This window comes from Schistocerca gregaria, chromosome 8 (assembly GCF_023897955.1).
Source record: "Schistocerca gregaria isolate iqSchGreg1 chromosome 8, iqSchGreg1.2, whole genome shotgun sequence".
Lineage (NCBI taxonomy): Eukaryota > Metazoa > Arthropoda > Insecta > Orthoptera > Acrididae > Schistocerca > Schistocerca gregaria.
Genome location: NC_064927.1, coordinates 442,033,543 through 442,055,659, shown reverse-complemented (window position 1 = coordinate 442,055,659; position 22,117 = coordinate 442,033,543).

Genomic DNA, 22,117 nt, shown 5'->3' with positions numbered 1-22,117 from the left:
GTGTGGTTCACGAATATTGTACCCTGGTTGATAATGTTGTTAAAGTCTGATCATCATCTTGTAAGCCGGAAACAAAATGAATTAATACTTAATACAAAAATATTGAGCTTTAATTTAAAATCATCCAAAGATTTCGTGAAAAAGTAATTGTAAGGAAAGACTTACAAACAAGCAAAATCTTTTACATACTTAGGAAGTTAGGTGACAGAAAATGGGAACTGTGAGAAGAAGATAAGAAGGATGTCAGAGGGCAATTGAACTTTTGATAAAGTGAAAGATTTGTAGACAGATAAAACTTTAGGATACAAAAAGAGATTCACGAATTGCTACGTATGGAATAAAGTATTAAAAGCCAATCAAAATCTGAGGAAAAGTAGTTGGAAGGTTTTGAAATGCGGTTGCAGAGAAAAGTGGTTAAAGTGAAATGGATCGACAGGATACTTCCAATAACAGAATAGAAAACTAGTGAGAGAAAAAGCAATGAGGAGAATTTGTTGGATGGGGCATACATTGCTAAGAAATCGCTGCAACGAAGTATCATAGACGAAAACATTACAGGGCAGAGAGATAGAGAAGGTCGGCTTGGAATACTGGATAGCATTAAAATAGATTATGCCAGCCAAGGAAGGAGACCGGAGAAGATAAACTGGGAAATCTTCCTAGATAAGATCAAATATGGCGATGTCTGTACGTGTCCTGCTTTGAAGTTTCAGTGCTGGCATACAGCTCTGTCCGTTCAGCCAGGGCCGTATCTAGGATCTGTAAACGCCTCGGCTGAATCTGTGGTGGGGGACGTACCAGTGTAAACTTTGTGATAACTGGCCAGAGAATACAGAATTTTACAGAAAGTTTCAAATTAAAAGCTTACAACGCAGCTTTTGAGGCTTACTGATTAATGGTACGCAATTTTACTATAAAACGTACGATTTAATAAACTGACGAAACTAAGAAAAAACTGGAAAAGAACTGACTTTCTGTTCCTCTGCTTTAAACTGCTTTCTCTTTTTATGGCGATTAGTTTGCAATTTATGGTAGCCGATAGTAGTAAGTTTTGCTTAAAAATATAAAAAAGTCTTATTACAGAGGTAGTCTTACTTCGCTGTTACAGTGTTATTATTCGCCTATAATTATGAGATCTGCTGTCACTGCAGTTGGTCAAAATGAAAAAGAAATCACATTTGTTACCGAGTCGTTTGCTCACAGCGATGAGTCATGTACAGTCCACGTTCTAGATAATCGAAATACGTGTTACAAATGTAGTTTTCGTGTACGGTTAGGGACAAACAGCTTTCCTATTTTGTAATAGTACTGCGTTGCTTTCGGAGACCCGCCAGGTTAGCCGAGAGCGCTAATGCGCTGCTTCCTGGACTCGGGTAGGCGCGCCGGCCCCGGCTCGAATCCGCCAGGTGAATTACCGACGTCGGCCGGTGTGTCGGCCAGCCTGGATGTGGTTTTCAGGCGGTTTTCCACATCCCGGTAGGTGAATACCAGGCTGGTCCCCACGTTCCGCATCAGTTACACGACTTGCAGATATCTGAACACGTTTGCACTATTCCATGGATTACACTCGACGCAGACAGCTGGGGTATACTAATTCCATCCCGAGGGGTACAAGGTGGCGGCAGGAAGGGCATCCCGCCTCCCCTTAAAACTAACCTTGCCATATCTGTTCCTAACCGTGCCGACCCTGCGACACGGCGGACAAGGCACCAGCAAAAGAAAGAAAGAAAGAACTGTGGACCCGCGTCTTCAAACCTCTGTGCTGTCTGCGAAGCACGCACTACACGACTATCTAACCACCAGCCCCGATCACTTCTTGGCGCACTATTTACGACAGTCCAATGCACGAATTAATGCTTGTTGTTCATCTTCTTTTTTTACAAAATGGTATAGTCAGGTTCGTTCCGAGGCTCGTCTGTGTTTCAGAAAGAGCAAAACTCCTTATGTATAAGAATTATTACATCCCTATTGTCACCTATGGCGGAGAAACATGGGCAATGACAGAAGGGATTGTAGCAGACTGCAAGCAGGGGAAATGAAATTTCTCAGAGCAGTTAAGGGAAAAACAAGAATGGACAGAGTAAGGATTGTGAGATTAGAAAGGACCTCAAACAAGAAAGTATGAGAGAAGAAATTGAAAGACAGAGATTAAGGTGGTATGGGCATGTTAAGAGGATGCATGGGCAGAGACTCCCCAAAATTATGGAAGAACTAAATATGGATGGGAAAAGACCTAGAGGGCGCCCAAGAACACGGTGGAAAATGGGAGTGAGAATATCTGTTGAAAGGAGAGGTAAGACCTGGCAGCAAGTGGAGGAAGAAAAGTGGTGGGAGGACCGAGCCAAATGGAGAGGACTCGTCAGCACCAAGAGCCGGCAGTAGCCGGAGCGGGATTCGGATATAGATAGATATAGTCAGGTTACTTTAGTACGTATGTCCCAGTGGGTACATTAATCAGTAACTTTTACCCTACAATAAATCCCTATTGGACGTCTGGTTTAATTAACAAAGCATTGAAGCTATAGATTTTGCAGCGGAAACCACACCCCCGTAGCTAATTAGGACTAACATGCTCCACTAGGTCAGCGTCAACAAGAAAGAGGAGCTCACAAAATTATAGTGGCGCTTGTAAATCGATACTTGACAGCTTCCCTTATTCGCAAACACCGATCAATATTTTTTTAAATCACCTGCCTACATATGGAAAACGCTTTGAATGACAGTAAGGTACTCCCGACAGCAAAAACCAGAAATAATACCCTTGGTTTTTACGAATCAGTTGACTATTTGCCAGACGATATAGAACTTTCGACACCTTGAACGTTTCCCACAACACCTCGTTAATGAATAAAGTTATCTTAAAATGGTTCTTACCAGCTTCGAGAAACTAAAACAAAATCTACGTACTCGCTTGGATGAAATGTTTCTAAGAAAGTCAGATTTCCATGAAGCATGACTGACCACAAATTACCAAGAATCCGTCAACCATTCTTTAAAATGTCATAGCGACTTTTTCAGTTTTAGTGCAATGTGTTTGGCCAGAAAATTTGACGCTACGGAATGGGGGAATTGACATGTGAAGGCTGGTAATTCGTATCAGTGTTCACTGAAAATGTTAGCCAAATCAGCTGATAGAAAGTAATTATTTGTACATCTCTGAGAGTTATATGAGGGGCTGGAGCACAGAATTAATATTGTATTTTAAACTTTTGGTGTGGATCCCTAGGCTACAAGCAGGCCACTGAGCTATAAACCAGTATGACTGGTACAGATCTGCAGCAATATATTCAACATTTTGAAAGGCCTCGAAAAAGATGAAATATTGATACATAGGCAGCACGGACTCTAAAGCGAAGCAGGATCTTCATTCACACGAGGCTATGAGTGCTATGGACGTCTAGTTGATTCCATATTTCTAGATTTCCGAAAGGCTTTGGACGTCGTTCCTCTCCAGCAACTTCTGGTCAAACTGTGTGCCTGCTGAGTATCTTCTCAGTTGTGCGTCTGGACTCGCGATTTCCTGTCAGAAAGGCTGTAGTTCTTAATCACTGACAGGCAGCCAACGAATGCTGTCGCTTACCGTCTAGTTGTCGCCAGAAGATCATGGTGTTGTTGCTGTGGTCTTCAGTCCGGAGACTGGTTTGATGCAGCTCTCCATGCTACTCTATCCTTTGCAAGCTTCTCCTTTTCCCAGTACCTACTACAACCTACATCCTTCTGAATCCGCTTAGTGTATTCATCTCTTGGCCTCCCTCTGCGATTTTTACCCTCCACGCTGCCCTCCAATACTAAATAGGCGATCCCTCGATGTCTCAGAACATGACCTACCTACCGATCCCTTCTTCTAGTCCAGTTGTGCCACAAACTCCTCTTCTCCCCAATTCTATCCAATACCTTCTCATTAGTTATGTGATCTACCCATCTTATCTTCAGCATTCTTCTGTAGTACCATATTTTGAAAGCTTCTATTCTCTTCTGGTCCAAACTATTTATCGTTCATGTTTCACTTCCATACATGGCTACACTCCATACAAATATTTTCAAAAACGTCTTTCCAACATTTAAATCTATACTCGATGTTTACATATTTCTCTTCTTCAGAAACGCTTTCCTTGCCATTGCCAGTCTACATTTTATACCCTCTCTACTTCGATCATCATCAGTTATTTTGCTCCCCAAATAGCAAAACTCCTTCACTACTTTAAGTGTCTCTTTTCATAATCCAATTCCCTCAGCATCACCCGACTTAATTGGACTACATTCCACTATCGTCGTTTTACTTTTGTTGAGTTCATTTAATACCCACCTTTCAAGACACTGTCCTTTACTACTTTAAGTGTCTCATCTCCTAGTCTAATTCCCTCAGCATCACCCGACTTAATTCGACTACATTCCATTATCCATGTTTTGCTTTTGTTTATGTTCATCTTATATCCTCCTTTCAAGACACTATCCATTCCGTTCAACTGCTCTTCTAAGTCCTTTTCTGTCTCTGATAGAATTACAATGTCATCGTCGAACCTCAAAGTTTTTATTTCTTCTCCCTGGATTTTAATACCTACTCCGAACTTTTCTTTTGTTTTCTTCCCTGCTTGCTCAATATACAGATTGAATAACATCGGGGATAGGCTACAACCCTGTCTCACTCCCTTCCCAACCACTGCTTCCCTTTCATACCCCTCGATTCCTATAACTACCATCTTCTTACTGTACAAATTGTAAATAGCCTTTCGCTCCCTGTATTTTAACCCTGCCACCTTCAGAACTTGAAAGAGAGTATTCCAATCAACATTATCAAAAGCTTTCTCTAAGTCTACAAATGCTAGAAACGTAGGTTTGCCTTTCATTAATCTTTCTACTAAGATAAGTCGTAAGGTCAGTATTGCCTCACGTGTTCCAACATTTCTATGGAATACAAACTGATCTTCTCCGAGGCCGGCTTCTATCAGTTTTTCCATTCGTCTGTAAAGAATTCGCGTTAGTATTTTGCACCTGCGACTTATTAAACTGTTAGTTCGGTAATTTTAACATCTGTCAACACCTGCTTTCTTTGGGATTGGAACTATTATATTCTTCATATCCAGTCATAACTAATTTTAAAGTGATTTGGGAAAGAAGATGTATGTATAAAAAAAATGAGTTATAAGTATAAAACGGTTAATCTGTAAATCCCCCTAAACAAAAGGAAGTGAGAGGTTCTCCATGTGAATATTGAAAAAGTACCTCACCGGCCGGTGTGGCCGAGCGGTTCTAGGAGCTGCACTCTGGAACCGCACGACCGCTACGGTCGCAGGTTCGAATCCTGCCTCGGTCATGGATGTGTGTAATGTCCTTAGGTTGGTTAGGTTTAGGTAGTTCTAGGGGACTGATGATCTCCGATGCTCAGAGCCATTTGAACCATTTTTTAGAAAAAGTACCGCTACCTTTCGCTGCACTATAAATCACACAAATTTAAAGGTTGGTAATTCAACTAAATACTTCGGGATTATAATTACGAAAGACTTCCATTGGAGCCATCAGTCAGAAAAAAGTTTTGGAGAAGTCGAACCAAAGACGGCGAATTATTAGCAGAACAATCAGAAGATGCAACTACTGAAGAGACAGCCTCATCAGGAGCACTGCTAGATAGAATTATCAGAGGACGTCGCAAAGTTTCAGGTTTGGGTAGTCCTTTTTGTGTTATCGCGAAATAGTGAAGAGAGTGCCATGAACATGAAGGGTACGTGAAGCGGCCATCATTAACAAAGCACTAATTTTATCTTAATACTCTCCCATTGGTCCGTGTTTCCAAAAAAACAACAATATGGAATTGTGGGTGCGCATCGATGCAAAATACTTTTGGTTTTCATTTATCTATTCCGAAACTACTTACACCAACAATATCACCATCTTCAAAGGATTATTTAATTCTAAAAGATGCAAAAAATAGCATATGCCCATACTTGTAAACATTTCTCACATGTGCGCTTCTTGGTTCCAACATATCGTGATCTGTGATTAGTTTCATAACGCCTTATTTATTTTGCGTCACAGCATCGTTTTTAAGTTTGTTGCCTCTGTTTCCAGCGTAATTTCTGTTTTTTGCAATGTGGTTTAGAAACTAAGTCCTGAAGGTCAGAAAACTGTTCAGTTTCACTAAACAATACAGCAAAGAGCATGGCATCTGCAACTGTAGGAGACCAGAAAGATGGTGTAATTTTTGGGTTACGAACAAGGTGCAAAAATTACGTTTTTCTATATGTCAAAGCAGCTGCAAGCCGTCCATCGAACGTGAATACATGACTAACTACGTAACAAACTAATAGACACCAAAACTGTATCCACAACACAACCGCAATCGCAATAGTATGAGACTAACATACATCAGTTCAGTTTTTGTATTTTTTTACTAACAGCCACTCATATAGTTGTGGATATAAGTTGAACATAGTTGTGGATGACATGCTGAGTGTCGAAGAAACGGAAATAGAAACACGGAAACTACGCTGAAAACAGCGGCTACAAACTTAAAGACCATATAGTGACGTAAAGTAAATCATGTATTAGGAAACAATACACAGAACACAGTATTTGGAACCAAACAGTACAAAGGTAATAATGTTTCGCACTGCCTGTAAGTATGTTGTTTTTTGCATGTTCTATAACTAAAGAATCCACTGATGATGGCGATATTGTCGCTGAAACTAGTTTGGGAATTACGTTTCTAGCATTTGTAGACTTATAGAACTTTTGACAATGTAGACTGGAATACTCTCTTTCAAATTCTGAGGGTGGCAGGGGTAAAATACCGGGAGCAAAGGCTATTTACAATTTGTACAGAAAGCACATGATAGTTATAGGAGTCGAGGGATATGAAAGGGAAGCAGTGATTGGGAAGGGAGACAGGTTTGTAGCCTATCCCCGATGTTATTCAATCTGTATATTGAGCAAGCAGTAAAGGAAACAAAAGAAAAGTTCGGTGTAGGTATTAAAATCCATAGAGAAGAAATAAAAACTTTGAGGTTCGCCGATGACATTGTAATTCTATCAGAGACAGAAAAGGACTTAGAAGAGCAGTTGAACGGAAAGGATAGTGTCTTGAAAGGAGGATATAAGTTGAACATAAACAAAAGCTAAACGAGGATAATGGAATGTAGTCGAATTAAGTCGGGTGATGCTGAGGGAATTAGACTAGGAGATGAGACACTTAAAGTAGTAAAGGACAGTGTCTTGAAAGGTGGGTATTAAATGAACTCAACAAAAGTAAAACGACGATAGTGGAATGTAGTCCAATTAAGTCGGGTGACGCTGAGGTAATTGGATTATGAAAAGAGACACTTAAAGTAGTGAAGGAGTTTTGCTATTTGGGGAGCAAAATAACTGATAATGATCGAAGTAGAGAGGATATAAAATGTAGACTGGCAATGGCAAGAAAAGCGTTTCTCAAGAAGAGAAATTTGTTAACATCGAATATAGATTTATGTATCAGGAAGTCGTTTCTGAAAGTATTTGTTTTAGTGTAGCCATGTATGGAAGTGAAATATGGACGATGACTAGTTTGGACAAAAAGAGAATAGAAACTTTGGAAATGTGGTGCCACAGAAGAACGGTGAAGATTAGATGGGTAGATGATATAACTAACGAGGAGGAATTGAATAGGATCGGGGAGAAGAGAAGTTTGTGGCACAAATTGACTACAAGAAGGGATCGGTTGGCAGGACATGATCTAAGGCATCAAGGGATCACCAATTTAATACTGGAGGACAGCGTGGAGGGTAAAAATCGTAGAGGGAGACCAAGAGATGAATACACTGAGCAGATTCAGAAAGATGTAGGTTGCAGTAGTTACTGGGAGATGAAGAAGCTTTCACAGGATAGAGTAGCATGGAGAGCTGCATCAAACTAGTCTCAGGACTGAATACCACAACAACCACAACAAATAAAAAACAATAGTTTTTTGCATCTAGATGGACTTCGAGTACCGTATTGTTATTAATGAAAGTTTCTTTTCTTTGCGACGAGATATTTTCACGAATCTGCAATCACCAATTTTCCCCTTTCGAATACGAATACGTTTCGTTGATTTCCACCAACATAGGGAGAAGTAATCATCGCAATAAAGTAAGAGAAATCAGCGCTCGTACGGAGAGATTCAGGTGTTGGTTTTTATCGACGTGATTTTAAAGAGTGGAATAAGCCAGAACTGTGGGGTATACCGAGCGAGGTGGCGCAGTGGTTAGCACACTGGACTCGCATTAGGGAGGACGACGGTTCAATCCCGCGTCCGGCCATCCTGATTTAGGTTTTCCGTGATTTCCCTAAATCGCTCCAGGCAAATGCCGGGATGGTTCCTCTGAAAGGGCACAGCCGACTTCCTTCCCCGATCCGACGAGACCGATGACCTCGCAGTTTGGTCTCTTACCACAAACAAACAGCAGCAACAACAACAACAACAAGTGTGGGGTATTCAAATAAATGTCGGTACAGATAAAGGCTCCAACCTAGATAGCTCGCACGTAAATGTTCCCCTGCGTCAAGCGGCGAGAAATTATTCTAAAGGCGATAACGCCAATCGTCTGGACTGAACTGCAGCTCGGCCGCGTCTTCCTCACAACCACTATACAATCGCGATCTTCAGCGACCCCCCCCCCCCCCCCCCCTCTTTTCCTGCGCGGCTGCTCCGTCAGCTCGCGAGCCGTTCAGCTGTTCGCTGGATCGTGGTTTCACCATTACAGCGATTCTGTTAAGCGGCGGCGCATCTTGTAATAAGCGCGCGGCGCTCGTCGATTATAGGCGATTATCGGCAGCCGGGGAACTCCCCGTGAAACGCGCAGATTGGCGCGTTTACTCGCAACACGCGGCGCGTCCCGCTGCGATGCGCCGCAAGCCGCCCCGGGCCCTGCAACAACAGCATCGCCGCACCGGGTCTCTGCAACAGTTTCCGCTGCGTCGGTGGCGATTGCTTCCGTCTGCGCAGGCTCGGCGAAGAAGATCTACCGTCAGGTGGAGCCATGTGCGGTTGTAAGTAGGCTATTTAGGTTTTTATGTTGGTGACGCCATGTAGCGCTCTATATGAAAATCACTGACTGTGCTGTGTGAAGGCTGTGGCTGGTTTGCATTGTTGGAGTAATATTCGCATTTGTAGAGTTGGTCAGTTGGCTGTTATCAGCGCGTAGCGTTGCGCAGTTGGAGGTGAACCGCCAGCAGTTGTGGATGTGGGGAGAGAAATGGCGCAGTTTTGAGAGCGGACGATCTGGACACGTGTCCATCAGAAAGAGTAAATTTTTAATACTGGATATCATGAACTGATATATATATATATATATATATATATATATATATATATATATATATATATATATATATATATATATATAATGACTTGAACATTATTAAGGTAAATAAATTGTTTGATCTCTATCAAAATCTTTGATTTGCTAACTATGCCTATCAGTAGTTAGTGCCTTCAGTAGTTAGAATCTTTTTATTTAACTGGCAGTAGTGGCGCTCGCTGTACTGCAGTAGTTCGAGTAACGAAGATTTTTGTGAGGTACGTGATTCATGAAAGGTATAGGTTAATGTTAGTGAGGGCCATTATTTGTAGGGATTATTGAAAGTCAGACTGCGTTGCGCTAAAAATATTGTGTGTCAGTTTAGTGTTGATCATAATAGGTAAAGAGCTAAATGTCTGAGTACGTTCAGTTCTGCTCAGCTGTTTGAAAATCAAATAATGTTACAGGTTTATCTGCATAGTAATTCACTAATTTTTCTAAGGGGACGTTTCATATGTCGACCCTAGCCGAGGAGACCTCACTCGAATCTTCTGATTTTTTCTTTGTAGTTTCTGTAATTAGTGTAGCTATTGTTTATTGCTAGCGCGTAATTATAGAGAGAATTTCCTTTGTCCTTGCAGTCTTTAATTGTTGTACAGTAAAACAGTTGCGGCATGCATTGAGATTTGCACCAATTATCTCGCAGCTGTGCTTGCAATTAACTAGATATTATTTTCAGTGGTATGTTAATGTGTTTTCTTATTTTGCCCTTCAAATTGTGCTTCGTGTGAAACATTGTGACCACAATGGCGAGTGAAAAACGTAACACTAGGCTCCAAAGTAAACTGAGAAATAATAGTGACGACGAGCGTAGCTTATCAGCACCACTGTGTAATGAATTAACAGACATTCAAAGTGGGAATTTGGTAATTGTGCATAGGGAAATGGAGTGGGCGGCAAATAATGGCGTAGACAGTGAAACAATGAGTGAACAGGGAATCATTATCGATCGATCCAGCCTCTGGCATGGATGTGTGTGATGTTCTTAGGTTAGTTAGATTTAAGTAGTTCTAAGTTCTAGGGGACTGATGACTTCAGAAGTTAAGTCCCATAGTGCTCAGAGCCATTTGAACCACTGTCACCGATCAGGAAACAAAGTATGTGTGCGTATTAGGGGGAGTAGGTTTGGAGGATGTTCATACATTCATTTCACAAGCTGTAACCTCCACCACATTGTATCACACGTCACTGCTAGTAAGTTAAAAACCTAATTATTGGTATCGTAGGTACTCAGTATTACAGTGTTACGGAACAGCGATAATAGTAACGATTTTTTAAAAATGATTTAGTTTCGTGACCAAAACACAATTGAACCTTACTGGTTTTACTCATAAGACAATTACGTTTTATCCCTCAGTGGGTAAATACCCCCAGGTTGGTAACCACTGTACTAGAAGCTACCATCGGCATCAGACATGAAGGGATGGGGGTGGTCCGCAGTAGAGTTCACACAGCCCATAGCTGTCACGGTGCTTTCGATTAGTACCACAGGTTTCACGGAATCCAGGTAATTATCCCCCATACCACAATACTGCAACGATTGGCCTACTTCCGAGGTGTGGTACAAATTTGAGCAGCCAGTTCCCTGGAAGACGGCGTGTCCGCAGAATCATCGCCCTGCAGTAAGAAGAGAAGTGATTCATACGTTATTTGCACCGGTACTTGAACTGATCAACAGATATAGAACTTACCAGGTTTGACTCCAAAGGGAAGCAGCTGTGCTCAACAACTGTATTCATTTCATGTAGTACATACCAATCCACAGCGCCCTCCTCCCGTGTATAACATACGTGTAAGGAGGTCGCGATAGACTGGTATGACGTAGACTGAAGCCAGCTGTGGTGTAACTGTAAACAGTGGCCTCAGAGTGAACTCAACCTCTGGCATGTAGAGTCGAGTTGCACTATGTTCATATAGAGGTGGTTTTAATGTTTTAACTTACTAGTACTACACTGAAGATGGCCACACAGTGACCGAATCCTAGATATGCACTAAAAATCGGTTGCAAGTGAGTGCTGTACACTTTACATCTTTAGACTTGTCTTCGTCGACTAAGATATGCTCTTGTGCACATTTAATTCTGTCTACTTGCTTATATTCTGTGTTTTGTTTGTTGATGTGTAATCTTGCTTTACTTGCAGCTATCGCGAGTATTTTGTATATCACCCCAAGACCTCCCGCTCAGTAACACTATGTCGTCTCTATACGCAAATATCTGGAAACTGCCACCGTCGATTCGTAGCCCATTACACTATTCACAATGACTGTGTCTTACGATTTTCTCCAGTTGAGATTAAGCAGCGCCGACCGCTGTGGCAGAGCGGTTCTAGGCGCTTCAGTCCGGAACCGCGCTGCTGCTACGGCCGCAGGTTCGAATCCTGCCTCGGGCATGGATGTGTGTGATTTCCTTAGGTTAGTTAGGATTAAGTAGTCCTAAGTCTAGGGGACTGATGACCTCAGATGTTAAGTCCCATAGTGCTTAGAGCCATTTGAATTTTTGTAGATTGAGCAATACACATGGCAATACAATTTCTTTGTCTTAATACACTTTTATATGGATGTTCGAAATTCTGCGAAAAAGAGGAGTAAGCTACAGGGGGAGACGCGTAATATATAATACGTGCAGGAGCCAAGATGGAGTAATAGGAATGGACGACCAAGAACGAAGTGCTCGGATTGAAAAGGGTGCAAGACAGGAATGTAGTCTTTAGCCCCTGCTGTTCAATCCGTACATCGAAGAAGGAAAGGAATATGCGGAAAACACTGATAAGGAGAAGAGACAGGATGGCAGGAAATCTGTTAAGGCATCAGTAAGCGACTTCTATGGTACTAGAGGGAGCTGAAGAAGGAAAAATGTAGAGGAAGACAGAGATTGGAATACATCCAGAAAATAATTGAGGACGTAGATTGCAAGTTCTACTCTGAGATGGAATGGTTGGCACAGGAGAGGAATTCGTGGCGGGCCTCATCAAGCCAAGACTCATGACTCACAGAAAAAAAAGAAACTGGAATTGTTGTATCTTCCTCTAGTACGTGCTCTATCTCTTGAATCTCTCATACATTACATGGAATTTATTTGGGATTCGGAACTCTTTCATTGGCTCTTAGCTATCTCGATAAGTACTGTCGCAAAACAAGCTTTGTAGAATTCATAACGGAAATTTAGATTAAATTTTAAAAAAACCAGCTGAGCTCCTCTATTTTGTAATATCGTAACTGGTGAATAAGTTCAATGTACACTGAAGTGCCAAAGAAACATGTATAGGCATGCTTATTCAAATACAGAGATATGTAAACAGGCAGAACACGGCTCCACTGTCGACAACACCTATATAAGACAACAAGTGTCTGACGTAGTTGTTAGATCGGTTACTGCTACTACAGTGGCAGGTTACCAACATTTAAGTGACTTTGAACGCTTCGTTATAGACGGCGCATGCACGATAGACACAGCATCTCCGAGCTAGCGATGAAGTGAGGATTTTCCCTTACGACCATTTTACTTTGAATATCAGGAATCCCGTAACACATCAAATCTCCGACATCGCTGCAACCGGAAGAAGATCCTGCAACAACGACTGAAGAGAACAGTTCAGCGTGACAGAAGTGCAACTCTTCCGCGAATTGCCGCACATTTCAATGGTGGGCCCTCAACAAGTGTCAGCGTGCGAACCATTCATCTATATGGGCTTTCGGAGGCGAAGCACCTCTCGTGTACCCTAGACGAATGCACGACACAAAGCTTTACGCCTCGCGGTCGCGCGGTTCCAGACTGTAGCGCCCAGAACCGCTCGGTCACCATGGCCGGCCTGTGACAGTGAAACTGACACATTTTCATCACACTGGCTTAAATATTTCATGAAAATGCCTTCTCTGACTTACAGATGGAAAAGAAAATTGAGAAAAGTTAAATGATGATCGTTTGCCTTAGGAAAGGAAAGGAACCATAGAAGCAGTTCTGACGTTTCGGTTCATAATGGAAACAAGACTAAAGAAAAATCAAGACACGTTCATAGGATTTGTCGTCCTGGAAAAACAGTTCGACTATGTAAAATGGTGCAAGATGTTCGAAATTCCGAGAAAAATGGGGGTAAGCTCTAGGGAGAGACGGGTAATATACAATATGTACAAGACCCAAGAGGGAATGATAAGAGCGAGGACGAAGTGCTCGGATTAAAAAGGATGTAAGACAGGGATGTAGTCTTTCACCCCTACTGTTAAATCTGCACATCGAACAGACAATGACGGAAATAAAAGATTTAGGAATCGAATTAATATTCAAGATGAAAGGGAATCAATGATACGATTCGTTGATAAAATTGCTATCCTGAGTTAAGTGAAGAAGAATTACATGATATCCTGAACGAAAAGAACAATCTAATCAGTACAGAATATGGATTGCGAGTAAATCGAAGAAAGACGAAATTAACGAGAAATAGGAGAAATTAGAGCAGCGAGACAGTTACGTAACATCAAAATTGATGGTCACGAATCACATGAAGTTAAGGAATTCCACTACCTAGGCAGCAAAATGACCCATGACGGACGGAGCAAGGATGACATCAAAAGCAGACTTCCACTGGCAAAAAGGGCATTCCTGGCCAAGAGGAGTCTACTCTTATGAAACATAGGCCTCTATTTGAGGAAGAAATTTCTGAGAATGTACGTTTGGAGCACAGCATTGTATGGTAGTGGGACGTGGACGTGGGAAAACAGGAACAGAAGTGTATCGAATAATTTGAAATGTGGTGTTACAGACGAATGGTGGAAGTAAGGTGTAATGATCAGGTAAGGAATGAGGATGCTCTGCGCAGAATCGGAGAGGAAAGGAATATGTGGAAAACACTGCAAAGAAGAAGGAACAGGATGATAGGACATCTGTTAAGACATGAGGGAATGACTTCCGTGGTAGTAGAGGGAGATGTAGAGGGCAAAAACTATAGAGGGAGACAGATATTGAAATACATCCAGCAAATAATTGAGGACGTAGGTTGCAAGTGCTACTCTGAGATGAAGAGGTTGGCGCAGGAGAGGAATTCGTAGTGGGCCGCATCAAACCATTCAGAAGACAGAGGACTATATATAGTAGTCCCCAAAATGGACCAGTAATTGCTTCATTATTCATTTCGCAAAGATAACGAACTAATCCATAGTGCGTCACAACAGCTACTTTTCAGTGGCTATTACACTGCTGTAGGGTTTATGGAGTATTATTATTATTACTATTATTATTAGTGGTAGTAATAGCAGCGGTTAGACACAAAGCACCAGCAGGTGGAAGTCTTCCAATTTGTTTCAGTCCATCACCAAGGATCCCAACAATCAAGTGATTTACAAACAGCAGGCTTAAGAAGAGCGTACACACTTGAAATGAGTTGATTTCAAATGGTCGTGAAGGGTGTGGGTGAAGCAAATTTCGCTAGGAGTGGTGCAGAAGCAGCGTATTATGTAATAAGTGGGTATCCTTAATATGTTATCTTTCTTTTCCAAGAAGGATTTATAGCAAGCATTAGAAATGCACTGAGAATAGCTTTATCAGTCTATGAACAAAGGTTGTTAGCAATAAGTTGCACCAATTTTCTCACTGACTCATTTGTTCGCGGTGTGATGAAGAAACACCTACAAAAACTAAATGTAATTTATCTTTCATTGTTCAAAGAAACGCATTCTTGTTATGTAGTTTAGGTAAGCGCTGATGTTGGTGTAAGAAGTGAGTGGGGAGGGGGACAGAGTAATAGCTAATAACTGACTATAGTCAGGGGTAATATACATAGGGTGGGAACCACTGTTCTAAAGGGATAAATATTCTTGTCGCAATGAGAGAATCGCCTTACAGTGATTTGTGGAGGCGGATAGTGAACTTACGCTGATGTGGTAGCCGCCAAACGCGCTTAATCTGCACCGGATGGAACAGTCCTGGGACGCTATCATGCGCTACAGCTCCGCATCCGCAAACCTCCGCCTCATAAGTGACGGGAATTGCTTGTCAGGTGCATGGAACCTGGCGCCGTATCCCAGGAAATCTACCAATCCACGCGGCCAAGAATCACTGCTGTAGTTCGGTACAGGAGCGGACCAACAAGGCTGGCCGCAGTGACCGAGAGGTTCTAGGCGCTTCAGTCCCAAGCCGCGCCGCTGCCACGGTCACAGGTTTGAATCCTGCCTCGGGCATGGATGTGTGTGATGTCCTTTGGTTAGTTAGGTTTAAGAAGTTGTGAGTCTAGGGGACTGATGACCTAAGATGTTACAGATGTTAAGTCCCATAGCGCTTAGAGCCTTCTTTTTTTTTTTTTTTTTTTTTTACCCGCAAGCCTGACATCTCTATATGATAATTAACTCAAAAAATCTACTTTACAGTCATATACAGCAACCACATAAAACTTTAGTATTAAATAAATCTTTTCTTAATATAGTATAGCAGAAGTGTCCTCACATTCCATGTTCCAATCCGTATCTTTCCTCCCTTCACTGTCCCTTTCTTCCTTTCAAATATATCTACTCTCAATGTGTTCCCCTCCCGGAGATACGAATGAGGGGAAGTTTTAATTCCGGAATCTTTCACATGGAGAGACGTACCATGTACTGCTTGGGATTGTAATATAATAGTTTCCCGTTACTTTCCACATAGGCAGTAGGATGCCCAGCCTAAAGTCAGCCGCTCACCATGAGTCAGACGCTCTCTGTAGCCGCTCCTCTAGGGTTCAGTCGCTACTTGTACTCTTTTTGTATCCAAAGAGAAAAGGTGCCTCTCCCGACAGCTTCGCAGTACCGAAGCCCATCTTCTCCGCCTTCGCTGCCGTTGAGGACAACCTAACATCAGCCAAGTAAGTCAATTTAAATATCTCGGAAGCACAATAACTGAAGACTTGAGATGTCAGCAGGAGATGAAACCTCGAATTGCCGTAGCAAAGGAGGCATTCAACAGAAAGAGGAGACTTTTAGATAATGGACTAAGGAAAAGGCTTAGCAAATGTTTTGTCTGGAGTGTGGAACTATATGGGGCAGGAACATGGACACTGAGACGAGAGGATGAGAAAAGGTTAGAAGCATTTGAGATGTGGATGTGGAGGAGAATGGAGAGAATAAGCTGGATGGAAAGAATGAGTAGTGAAAGAGTATTGGAAAGGGTTGGTGAGAGAAGATGTCTGCTGAAGGTTGTAAGAGAAAGGAAAAACAACTGGTTGGGACATTTATTGAGAAGGGAGTGCTTGCTAGTAGATGCTTTGGAAGGATTGGTTTGTGGGAGAAGACTGAGAGGAAGAAGGAGATACAAGGTGATAGACGACATAAAGGGAAGAGGAAGTTATGCAAACCTGAAGAGGATGGCAGAATGCCGGACCTTCTGGAGAACTACCATGTGAAAACCTGCCTTTAGGCAGAACACTGATGATGATAATGATGAATATAGTATTGGCATTACGTTTTAATTCCTAGAAAAATCTCTCTCTCTTTTTGTAGGAATTGAAACTTGCGGAATGATGTTTAAATGACTACGACGCCTAGTAAAAAACTGTATTTCCAGTTACGGCATTGAAGAAATGTCGATATCGTCGTCAATGAACTAAACGAGTCAGGAGGCTTCCCTAAATTACTTCAGTTAGCTGTAGGTATGGCTTCTTGAACGATGTCACTGCCAGTAAACTATCTTGCGACACTGCTTCGTCTTAGCCGTTGCCGGAGGAATAATTCTCGGGACTAGGGTGTAGAATAACTTCCGCTACCAGTCACAATAAGTAGCGGAAATTTTTCTACACCCGATAAAGGAACAGTCACGGAGTTCAACAGCATCCACTATGGATAAAATTCACATTCCCGGAACTGTTTCACTTTGAGGCGTATGTCTGCGTTCCCGCCGTTCGCGCCCCCACAGCCGGTCTCCCAACGCCGCCGGCACGCCGCCGCTTCCGCCCCCGACACCTCCTCGGGCGGCTGGTCTGGCGGTCGCCCCTCCTTATTGAAAGGCGCGCTGCGCTGCAGCGGCCGCAGGTGCGCGCCGCCATGCATCACGGCGCCGCCTAATGAAATGTAAATAAATGCATAAATAACGGCAGGCGGCGAGCGGCGCACGGCCGGTGCAGCGCCGGTGCTCGCTCCCAGAACCTCCCCCCAGCGCCAGGGTGGGCAGCCGTAGGCCAAGAAACACACTCTGCCGAGATTCCCGACCAGCGCGAGCGAGCGGTGCAAAACTTGCGGCAAGGCACACAGATGGAGGCAACAAAATCAAATTTTGTTGTCATTATACAGGGTGGGGCAAATAAAAGTGGCCCGGAGAACAGAGTTCCAGGGTACAAACAAAATACGGGACTAATCTGCCTAACAGCAGATGTTGAAAGCGACAATCATTCATCTCTTGGCATTTTCGGGCCATGGTCAGCAAGTTGCTGAGGGCCGATCGAAGCTGGACTGCTGGAATTGCTGCAGTCTCATCCGAAAAGTTCTGCTCCAGTAGGAGCTTTGTTCCAATACACCTTGACGGCTCCCCACATAAAGTAATTGCATACTGACACATCAAGTGACCTATGTTGCTTTCTAGGGCCACGACGACACTGAACTCTGCTAACAACTCTGACACGCATGAATTTCGTGTAAATGTGCTACAAGGTTCGGCCAGCTACTCAAATGGTTCAAATGGCTCTAAGCACTATGGGACTTAACATGTGAGGTCATCAATCCCCTAGACGTAGAACTACTTATACCTAACCAACCTAAGGACATCACACTTTTCCATGCCCGAGGCCGGATTCGAACCTGTGACCGTAGCAGCAGCGCAGCTCCGGACTGAAGCGCCTAGAACCACTCGGTCACAGCGGCCGCCTCCGGCCGGCTGTATGGGCAGTTGCTCCATGCTGTTGGAAGAAACACTAGGTCTTCTCCTCCTCCGTTAATGCTGCAGCAAACGGTCCAGGTCACTTTTATTTACCCTACCCTGTATTAGTACATTCGTTTACCGTTGTTTGTACCTGTTGTTCAGTGGCACATGTTATCAGAAAAATTGAAAATTCAAGAGATTTTAGACCAGTTGAGGGAGCCATTAGAGAGCGCTGATATGAGAACTGTTACAACTGAAACAAGACTCTTTCTGTACAACTTCCTCACCACTAGAACAATCAGTTGATATGGAAATGATCTTCTTCATTGATTCTACCATCATTTTGATTATTTTGTGAGTAAAACCTTCTGGGTTGCTTAACGCTTTACTTTATTTATCCGCTGTCATCATCAAATCTGTAATTAAGATTATAGTAACATCAGAATGAGAAGTATTAGTAATACATTAACACGTTCCGAAAGACGAAAATTGAAACGTTAAGAAATTTTAAAAAGTTCACTCACGAAAACTTAGAATCTGTAAAACAATATTCAGTGTCAATCAATAGAAGCTATGCCGAAGCGAGGCGTCAGTTGTCAGCTTGGATCAAAGTTTTTTTTTTCCTTTCAGTATATATATAAGTGAGGGAGAGCGGGGGGAAAGGGGTGAGAGAGAGAGAGATATTTCTCTAGGAACTGAAACGTGCGGGATTGATATGTACAATATATATACTCAGTGGCATACTTTCACAGTATGTCAAATTTGCAAGTTCCGGCCGACCTGAATTATCTTCAGGAGTATGAAGTGGCAGCCTTTGAGCCTTTGAACCCGTTTTGTGCTAAGGTCATTCTTAATTTGCAATAATGAATGATATTTTTTCTTCTCGCGTTGTAATTATGTATATTATTGTTTCTTTTGAACATTAGTGGTTATTTACAACAGAGTTCATGAGGGTCTACATGTACTGCGAAGCAGTAGCCAAAATGTCAGCTCCTTACAGATATGTTTTCGAGATGATCATGGGTGAGCAACACATATTATTCTTACAGCGTTCTTGAGTAGTAAAAACTTTCTTTCTTAAATATGAACTTCTCCACAGCATTATTCCACAAGACGATATTGAATGAAAATAGTTCATTACTGAATGAAACTACGTATACTCACTGACTCATCTCTCCCCAATGTTTGCAAATATGACTGAACTGTTTTAGGAGTTCAAACATGTGTTTCCGGTTGAAATTCTCATCAATAAGCATACCGAAAAAGTCTGAAGTTCCACCCTAGCTTTTATTTCCTCATCACGTATTTATTTCCTTATCACTGATGTAACACAGCTAGACGTGCAGACTTAGTTATGTTGTGGCTTTTCCAAAGTGAGAGGGCAGGGAATCACTCAGTTATAGTTTTAAGAACATAATTTACCATTTAATCTGATGCTACATCTATATTTGGATTGATTGCAACACTACCGTCATCTTCAAAAGATGTCATTTTACTCTTTGTGTATTACATGGTCGTTCACATGTATGAGAAATAATAGTGGAACCCCGTATGTGAATTCACCCCAACCAGAAAACTCTCTCCTTCTTACACTGGTTGAATTATTAAGAACACGTTTCTGAGTTTTTGTTTAGATATGACATTATTCCTTGATTGGTTACATAAATCAATGAAACCTCAGTTTATCTCGGACAATATTGTGATTTACACACCCAAATGCCTTAGAATTTTGGTGAATGAAATTCTAAATGCCACTCTCAACCCTTGAACAACTCTTCGTAATGCCAAACTGTGATTTACTGAGGATATAATGATTACCCAGTTAAGACAGCATTCTAGAGTGCATCACCTTCTCTAAAATTTTGGGAAATAATGTCAGCAATGAAAAGGATCGGCAGTTGTTAACATTTCTCCTATCACCTTAATTATAGAAGTGTTTTAAGACGGGACGTTTCAATCTCTCTGGAAAAATATTTTGAATGTTTCATGCATTACTTATCTCATAAAAACAATACTTATTATTGGGAACAACTGTTCAGTACTCTGTTGAAAACGACATCAAACTCGGATAAGTTTCTACTTTTGAGAGAATACATAATTTTCTTAATTTCAGAAATAGGAGTGGATGAGATTCCAAGATAATAGAAATTTCTGAGAAATCGATTTTTCAGGATCCTCGACCCTACATTTTGAAATACATATAAGAAATGACTATCAAACATATCTCCTACCTGTGTTTGATCATTTATAGCCCTTCAAAATAAATTAATTGCGAGGTTATCCTGCTCTATGCCCTGTCTTGTCTATCGCTTCACTGCGTTCCATACAGATTGAAGTTTGTTGCCGCGATTACTGAATTTTGACGTAGCGTGTATATTCCTTTATTTTTTACTTTCTTTATTTCTCGATTCTAAGTAATTTTTGTCGTGTGCAACTTCTTAGGGCTCCTTACCTGTTCTTTCCAACAGATACACCACCTGTTCAAAAAGTTCCGAGACCAGTTTCATTCCTGGCACATAAGCAACATGAGCGCTTTAACTATGGTCGCAGTTTGAACTAACAATTGTATACAGCATAAGTGCATTAGAGCAATCAGTTGTTATCAGGCAGTGTAAAGTAGTGGACGTGCAACAATAGTGTTTCAACGTTGTTGTGTCACAGACAGCAATGGAGCAACATTTTTAAGTCATGTACTTAAGACATTCTCCGGAATGTTTCGAAGAAGAGATCAGAAGTTTGGCCTGTACACCTTGATTTGCGAACATAAACAACGACCGCGGGAACGCCTACCGATACTTGACTGAAATACAAAGCGAAGAGCATTATTTTCTGGGAAAAAATCATCTGGGATGACCAGACTTGGTCTTATCAGTACGTACCTAGCGCAAAACGACAAGTGCAGAAATTCATACGAAGGCCAACGCTTTGACGACGTAACCAACATTCGAGCCCACATGAAGCGCCAAGAGGGCAACAACCCAAAGAAGGACTTTCTGACAGTTTCACGTGGTTGTATGAACGGTCTGTGCATTATAGTCAAGTATTGGGAGACTATGTAGAACAACCTGGAGCATTAAATCCATCTTCGCAAAGCTTCTATACTCTTCGTTAATCCCATCTCGAACATTCTTGGACTTTCGGGGTGCATTTCCCTATTCCTTCCTGCTTTAATCCCTCTAGTGATTCACAGTTATTTTACATGAGTGTTTGATGTCGTTGTTGATTAATTTATGTGCAAACCTATTTTTAATTGTTGTTGTTGTTGTGGTCTCCATGCTACTCTATCCTGTGAAAGCTTCTTCATCTCCCAGTAACTACTGCAACCTACATCCTTCTGAATCTGCATGGTGCATTCATCTCTTGGTCTTCCTCTACTATTTTTACCCTCCACGCTTTCCTCCAATTCTAAGTTTATGATCCCTTGATGCCTCAGAACACGTCCTACCAACCGATCCCTTCTTCTGGTCATGTTGTGCAACAAACTCCTCTTCTCCCCAATTCTATCATTAGTTATGTGATCTACCCATCTAATCATCAGCAATCTTTTGCAGCACCACATTTCGAAAGCTTCTTTTCTCTTCTTGTCCAAACTATTTATTGTCCACGTACTCCGAATTTTTCTTTTGTCTCCTTCACTGCATGCTCAATATACAGATTTTATAACATCGGGGAGACGATACAACCCTGTCTCACTCCCTTCCCAACCACTGCTTCCCTTTCATGTCCCTCGACTCTTATAACTGCCATCTGGTTTCTGTACAAATTGTAAATAGCCTTTCGCTCCCTTTATTTTACCGCTGCCACCTTAAGAATTTGAAAGAGATTATTCCAGTCCACATTGTCAAACGCTTTCTCTAAGTCTACAAATGCTAGAAACGTAGGTTTACCTTTCCTTAATCTAAGATAAGTCGTAGGGTCAGTATTGCCTCACGTGTTCTAATATTTCTACAGAATCCAAACTGATCTTCCCCGAGGTCAGCTTCGACTAGTTTTTCCA